This window comes from Rhincodon typus, chromosome 17 (genome assembly GCF_021869965.1).
Source record: "Rhincodon typus isolate 14 chromosome 17, sRhiTyp1.1, whole genome shotgun sequence".
Taxonomy (NCBI): domain Eukaryota; kingdom Metazoa; phylum Chordata; class Chondrichthyes; order Orectolobiformes; family Rhincodontidae; genus Rhincodon; species Rhincodon typus.
In genome coordinates this window covers 33,345,566-33,353,364 of record NC_063348.1, presented here as the reverse complement: position 1 = coordinate 33,353,364, position 7,799 = coordinate 33,345,566, and the positions used below count along the sequence as shown (strand labels likewise).

At 42.2% G+C, this 7,799-nt stretch overlaps 1 long non-coding RNA gene across 1 annotated transcript; it reads left to right on the top strand.

Moving 5' to 3' along the window:
- The first annotated feature begins 1,017 nt into the window (after window positions 1–1,017).
- Window positions 1,018–6,993, top strand: LOC125485208. Its single transcript, XR_007263948.1, has 3 exons — window positions 1,018–1,216; window positions 2,089–2,194; window positions 6,815–6,993. It is a non-coding gene; the product is annotated as an uncharacterized LOC125485208 (long non-coding RNA).
- Window positions 6,994–7,799: the final 806 nt, after the last annotated feature.

The following is a 7,799-nucleotide window of genomic DNA, read 5'->3' as shown; positions in this document are numbered from 1 at the left end:
TGATTTGGATGTGAACATAGGAGGTATGGTTAGTAAGTTTGCAGATGACAACAAAATTGTTGGTGTAGTGGACAGTGAAGAAGGTTACCTCAGAGTACAACAGGATCTTGATCAGATGGGCCAATGGGCCGAGGTGTGGCAGATGGAGTTTAATTTAGATAAATGTGAGGTGCTGCATTTTGGAAAGGCAAATCAGGGCAGGACTTATACACTAAATGGTAAGGTCCTGGGGAGTGTTGCTGATCAAAGAGACCTTGGGGTGCAGGTTCATAGTTCCTTGAAAGTGCAGTCGCAGCTAGACAGGATTGTGAAGAAGGCATTTGATATGCTTGCCTTTCTTGGTCAGTGCATTGAGTGTAGGGATTTGGAGGACATGTTGTGGCTGTACAGGACATTGGTTAGGCCACTTTTGGAATACTGCATGCAATTCTGGTCTCCCTGCTATAGGAAGGATGTTGTGAAACTTGAAAAGGTTCACAAAAGGATTACAAGGATGTTGCCAGGGATGGAGAGTTTGAGCTATAGGGAGAGGTTGAATAAGCTGGGGTTATTTTCCCTGGAGCTTTGGAGGCTGACGGGTGACCTTATAGAGGTTTATGAAATCATGAGGGGCGTTTATAGGGTGAATAGCCAAGGTCTTTTTCCCAGGGTCAGGGAGTCCAAAACTAGAGGGCATAGGTTCAAGATAAAGGGGGAAAAGATTTCAAAAGGGACCTAAGGGGCAATTTTTTCATACAGAGGGCAGTGCATGCATGGAATGAGTTGCTGAAAGAAGTGGTGGAGGCTGGTAGAATTACAACATTTAAGAAGCATCTGGATGGATACATGAATATAAATGATTTAGAGGGATACAGGTCAAGTGCTGGCAAATGGGACTAGATTAATTTAGGATATCTGGTCAGCATGGACAAGCTGGACTGAAGGGTCTGTTTCTGTGCTGTATGTCTCTATGACTCAATGATTCTATGAAATGACTCTATGACTCACTCCTAGAGCGGTTTTTCTAATGACTGTGGGAGAAAGAGAACATAATGTCAGAGAGAGGGTGAGGAATGGAGGCCGTCCAGATATTTCACAATGAACAGAAGAGGAGTTACTAATTTAGACGAAGTTTCAGCATCACTGCTCAGGAAACGGGGGCTTGCAGCTACCTGCTGAAACTATCACATGTCAGTGACCCATATCGCATACTGTACTGAGTCACACGGAAAGTCAGGTATGATCTTTATAGCAAAATGCAACATTCTTAGCTTGCCAGGAAGAATTCCTTGTTTTGTATTACTCCGATTCCCTTTTAAAGTGCAGCAGCAGTCAATGAAAATCACTGATACCAGTTTCTCAGATGAGATCATTCTGCCTGAGGTTGTACTATCACAAGATTCATTCCGATGTTTACACAGTGGTGGCACCTGTGAGGAAAAGTGTTGAATTTTTACCTGGTGACTGATGTGTTACTAGTGAGCAAGAGAAGTCAGTGGAGACTAGGACTGCAATGGCAAGTTCATATTAAATGGCACAGCCTTCTCCAAACTCTATCAGTTAGATACAGGCCCTAACTTTGGGGATTTGGAAAGCGGGGCAGAGAGTGCAGTGGACATGGGCACATAGCCATCGATGATTGATTTTTTTTCTTTTCAATGAGTAGCAGGAGAGGATGTTGTACAGCCTTTCACACACAGATTGACCATGAGGAATCCAATGAAAACATAGGTGGACTGATGTAGGACATTGTGAAGATGGCTTCCATCTTGAATAGAGTGACCAGTTCCATTGAACATCAAAAACTCTAATGATAGAGTCCATTTATTATCTTGACTGTCACTGGGCAGAATTTGGAGATAGGATTTTTACTCACTCACTGGAATGGGGCAATGATTTAAAAATTGCTGTCTTAGAGGTTGTCCCTGGCTCTCAATACCTCTTGGACAGTCTACAATTTTCAAACATGACCAGGGTGGAGGGGGTTGCAAGGGAAGTGACAAACCCACTTGTCTCCAGTCAATGGCTCATTAAGCTCTTTTAGGAACTTGTTAATGGGTGACAGAAGTTGACATTGCAATTTTTAAAACATTTTTTTTTCATTCACAGGATGATGGCATTGCTGGCTAAGCCAGCATTTATTGTCCATTGCTGAGGGCAGTTAAGAGTTCAACCACATTCCTGTGGGTCTGGAGTCACATATAGGCCAGACCAGGTAAGGACAGTCAACCATGGATTCATGGTCATCATTAGACTCTTAATTCCATATTTTTATTGAATTCAAATTCTGCCATCTGCTGTGGTGAGATTCAAACCTGGGTCCCCAGAATGTTACCTGGGTCTCTGATTTAACAATCCACTGATAGTACCACTAGGCCATCACCTCCCACGAATTTGGCAAATATGAATAGTAGCACATAGGTTACGGTCTCAAAAGGCAAAAGTTGAACTTTTGTGTTGGATGAAAAGTCTGTGATGGGCAACAGAATCTTGAGAGGATGTGAATGTACATTACTACAACCTGAGACCAGACTGCCAACTTTGTTATGATCTGGCTAGGGACCAATAATCTTTTCTGAAAACAGACAAGAGGTGAGATCCAAGGCACTTACTAACAGGATAAAGCCACGAGATTCCAGTTTTGAACAAATGGTACTGTACAAGTGAAAATTTACAGTACAATTTATTTTTAACACCCAAAATTAACAAATGGTAAAGTGTGATTGAACACCTTGCCTCCCACATCATGTCAGAAATAGAGACAGATTTCCCAAATTTCTCAGTAACTCCTCTAAGACAGTAATGATATGATGGGTCATTATCAATCACATTAAACTTCAGAATGGATTACAGTTCTTTTCACTTCGCTGATAAAGAGCAACTCTCCTCTCAAGAGTTGCTCCATCGTCAGCCCCCTCAACAACTGCTCCTGTTCCTCTCAATCACCTTCCTTTCCTGAACTCGTGCACCTTGGGTCTCTGAAAACTGCACGCCAAAAATTATTCAGCAGTACAACTTCAGTTTTCCATCAACAGCCAGCTTCACTAAAGCTAGATTCATTCCTAGGTTTCTCTGAGCTCCAACTCTGCTCAGTTACACCAAGTAAAGATTGTTTGTGGCACTCTCACATCTGCACTGAACTATTAATGATTATAGGTTCCTTTGGAACCCCAGAGAGTACCCCCCACCGACCCCACCCCCCCTCAACATACAGCCAGTTACCTGCTTACCTTTTCAGCTCCCTGGACTTATTTTGAGCCCTAATCCCAACAGCTAGCTGCCCGCTGATTCATAGAACTTCTCCCTGAGTTTGTTCTAACAGCACAGCACCATCCAGCTGCTCTTGACTCCTCAATGCAGCTGCCTTCCCTGCGGTATTTTCAGGACTTCTTGTTTTTACTTTAGATTTCTAATGTTTTCAGTATTTTGCTTTTATTAATCCATTGGTCACTACAAATATTGCCGGTGGAGATTGGGAATGCTTCTGGCTGCTGAACAGGAGGAGAGATGCCAGCACTATTTTAGTGATATCGCACGCAAGGGGAAGTTATGCTGGAAAAGTTTCACAATGGTTTCGAAGGGGGAAATCTTTTGCTCAGTTCCTGTGCTATTTTCTGTCCCCTTTGTTCCGAAAAGTGGAGTTATATTTATGTAACTCTGAGATTGGATCACTCCATGATACTGTTGGCCCTTTCTATTGCCTTAATTTTATAATTTATCCCACACATCAGTGTGTGTGAGACCAATCAGGAAGAAGGCAGCATTAGCATTGAATTTTCACAGAATCACAGAAGTGTTACTGCTAGCCCATTCAGCCTGTCGTGCTTGTAAATGGCTAGTTAAATGAGCATTATTACCAGGTGCCAATCTCCTGCTCTCCCCCCATACACCTGCACATTATCTTTATCCAAATAATCATCTTCTTGAAAGCCTCAATTGAACCTACATTCACTACTTTAGTCCTTCAAGTTCTCTTCCACTGTCTCTGGGCTGTCACACTAGTTATTTTAAACCAACATGTTCAGGCATTTTATGATATAATACTGGGGCAGGTGTGATTTGAACCTGGACTCCCTGGCCTAGAGGTAGGGACCTGACCGCTGCACGACAAGAGCCCTTGTAACTTTGTAACAGGGCATCTTGAAAAGGGAGGGTGATGAGTTCAAGGTCAGGGTACACATTGGTACCAATGATGCAGGCAAAGTGAGGAATGAAGTCTTGCACCAAGAATTCAGGGAGCTAGGCAGTAGATTAAAGAGCAAGACCTCAAACATTGTAATCTCTGGATTATTCCGAGTCAGTGCAAGCGAGTATAGAAATTGGAAAATAAGATAGCTGAATGCATGGCCGGTGCAAGGGTCAAAGTTTCAGGTTTTGGATCTTTGGGGCCTCTTCTGGGACAGGGGTGACCAACACAGGAGGGATGGGTTGCATCTAAACTGGAGGGGAACAAATATCCTTACAGGGAGATTTGCTAGTGCTGCTCAGGATGGTTTAAACTAGAGTGGTAGGGGGCTGGGAACCAGAGCAACAGGTAGGCAAGTGGAGGGATTGAGGGGAAGGTAGATGTTAGAACCAGTAAGTACAAGTTAGTGAACACGATGGAGCTGATGGGCCGAAATGTGTTTATTTCAATGTAAGGAGTATTACGGGTAGGGCAGATGAGTTTAGAGTATGGATCAGTATGTGGGACTATGATGTTGTGGCCATTACAGAGACCTGGTTGAGAGAGGGATAGGAGGTTGAAAGGCATTTATAAGTTTATAAAATAATGAGAAGTATAGATAGAGTTAATGGTAGCTGTCTTTTCCCTAGGATGGGGGATTTCAATACTAGGGGACACATTTTTTAAGGTGAGAAGAGAGAGATTTAAAAAAGACATGAAAGGGCAAATTTTTTACACAGAGGGTAGTTTGCATGTGGAATAAACTTCCTAAGTGGTGGATGTGGGTACAATTACAACTTTTAAAAGACATTTGGATAAGTACATGAATAACAAAAGGTTTGGAAGGATATAGGCCAGGAGCAGGCAGGTGGGACTAGTTTAGTTTGGGATTATGTTCGGCATGGACTAGTTGGACCAAAGGGGCTGTTTCCATGCTGTATGACTCTATGACTCTAACATTCTATGAGGGACCTTACTAAAATCCTTATAAACAACATCCACTGCTGTACCCTCATCGATCACCTTCATCACCTTCTCAAAAAATTCAATCAAGTTAGTAAGACATGACCTGCTGCGCACAAAGCCACACTGATTTGCCCTAATTAGGTCATGCTTTTCCAAATGCGTGTAAATCGTATCCCTAAGAATCCTCTCCGATAGCTTCCCAAGCACCATTGTGAGACTCGCCAGTTTCTAAGCTCCTGGTTATCCTTAATTGATTTCTTGAACAGAGGAACAACATTAGCTAGTCACCAATTGTCAGGAACCTCTCCAGTGGCCACAAAAGATATAAAGATCTTGGTCAAGTCCCCAGAAGTCTCTTCTCTTGCCTCTTTCAATAACCGGGGGTAGATCCCATTGGGTCCTGGGGACTTATCTACCTCAATGCTCTTCAACAGACCCAACACCACTACTTTCTTGTCCTCAAACTGTTCTAGCATATTAGCATGTCCACACTAATCTCACTATCCTCTGTGTCATTCTCCTTGATGAATACCAATGCAAAGTACTCATTTAGGATCTCACTCATGTCCTTTGCCTCCAAGTACAAGTTCCCTCCTTTATCCTTGAATGGTCTGACCCTCTCCCTAGTTATCCTCTTGCTTTTAATGTATGTACAAAATGCCTTGGGATTCTCTTTAACCTTACTTGCTAACGTCATTTCATGGCCCCACTGCACTCTCCTAATTCCTGTTTGAGTTATTTCCTACTTTCTTTGTATTCTTCATGAGCCTGTACAATTTTAGCTTCCTAAACCTTACATATGTTTCCTTTTGCTTTTTGGCTAAATTTACAACCTCCTTCGTCATCCAAAGGTCCCAGACCTTGCCATCCTTGTCCTTTCTCCTTACTAGCACATGCCAGTCTGATCAGTAGGTCTTTAAATAACTCCCACGTGTCAAATGTGGACTTGCCTAACAATAATTAGGTCACCAATAATAGGAAGGATGTGGAGACTTTGGAAAGGGTGCAGTAGAGATTTACCAGGATGTTGCCTGGATTAGAGGGTATGAGCTATAAGGAGAGGCTAGAAAAACTTGTGTTGTTTTCTCTGGAGTGGCGGAGACTGAGCAGAGATCTGATAGAAGTTTATAAAATGATGAGAGGCATAGTTAGGGTTGATGGTCAAAATCTTTTTCCCAGAGTTGAAATGTCTAATACTAGCGGGCATGCATTTAAGGTAAGAAAGGAAAAGTTCAAAGGAGACGTGAGGGGCAAGTTCTTTGACACAGATAGTGTAGGTATTTGAAACGCACTGTCAGGGTAGTGGTGGAGGCAGATACGATAGGGACATTTAAGGGGCTTTTAGATAAGCACGTGAATAAGCAAGGAGTGGAGGGATATGGACCAAAGACAGGCAGAAGGGATTAGTTTAATTTGGCATCATGTTCGGCATAACATCATTGGCTGAAGGACCCATTCCTCTGCTCTAGCGTTATATGTTCATGTTCTATGTTTGTGGCATGATGGAATAATAGCATACTCTAGTAATTAGAAGTGTCGTCAGTGATATCAGAACATATGAAAATGGGATCTGAGTGTGGTGGCTTCTCAACGATATCTGCTCTTACCCTGTCGTGTAAAAAGGTGTTGCATTTAATTTATACTTACATTATGAAGAAGGGTCACATCAGACTCGAAACATTAACTCTGTTTCTCTCTCCACAGATGCTGCCAGACCTGCTGAATTTCTCCTGCATTCTCTGCTTTTGTTTCAGATTTCATGTATCTGTAGTACTCTGTTTTTATACTTACTGAAAACTGTTAACATTTATTAATAGTGGTGCAAATCAAATCTTATTAGAAACACACACCTTATTTTTGAAAAATAAACTGTTGGGAATGTGGCATCATTGGCACATTTATTGTCCTTCCTAATTGCTCTCAAGAAGGTAGCAGCGAGCTGCCTTCTGGAATACAATTGAACAGCTACTTGGCCATTTAAGTGGCATTTGAGATTCAACTACGTTGCTATGAGCTGGAATCACATGTAGGCCAGACCAGTAAGAATGGCAGATTTCCTTCCCAGAGGACATAAGTGAACCGTGTGGGTTTTTAATCACAATCCAACATCTTCATGGCCAGGCATACAGGATTTTCTTTTAGAAACTGAATTCAAATCCTCTAACTGACCTGCTTTAAATTTTAACTCGTGTTCTCTGGATTTTTAATTCAGTGACATAAGCCCTACTTATTAAACTGCAATCTTATTTTGTTCCTGATTTTGTGCAGCAAAGCTAAACAACTGCTAACTGGAAGGAGCTTTTGCAGGTTAATTAACTTACAACAGCTGTGACCTAAGCCTGTGAACAATGTGTTTATTGTAAACTAGGAGTCAATAGCAAGGATCAGCACAACAGAAAAAAGCAGAAATGAGTGCAGTTGAAAACTTTGACTGAGCTCGAGTGAAACCAGCTGACTCTTCTGGATCTCCTCCAAGTTGAAACTTGTGCAAAATACTGGCTGTTTGTTCGAAGCATTATGTTTTGGTCCCTTGGAGCTTTCTAATCTCCTTTTACAGAGATTTAGATCGCCTTGGAAACAGATAAACGTCATCATCCCTCCTCCACCCACCTCACCCAAGCAGCCTGGCAGAGTCTGTGTGACATGACAGTCCATTCCAGTTCTGTCTTGCCCCCAATTTCCTTTCATG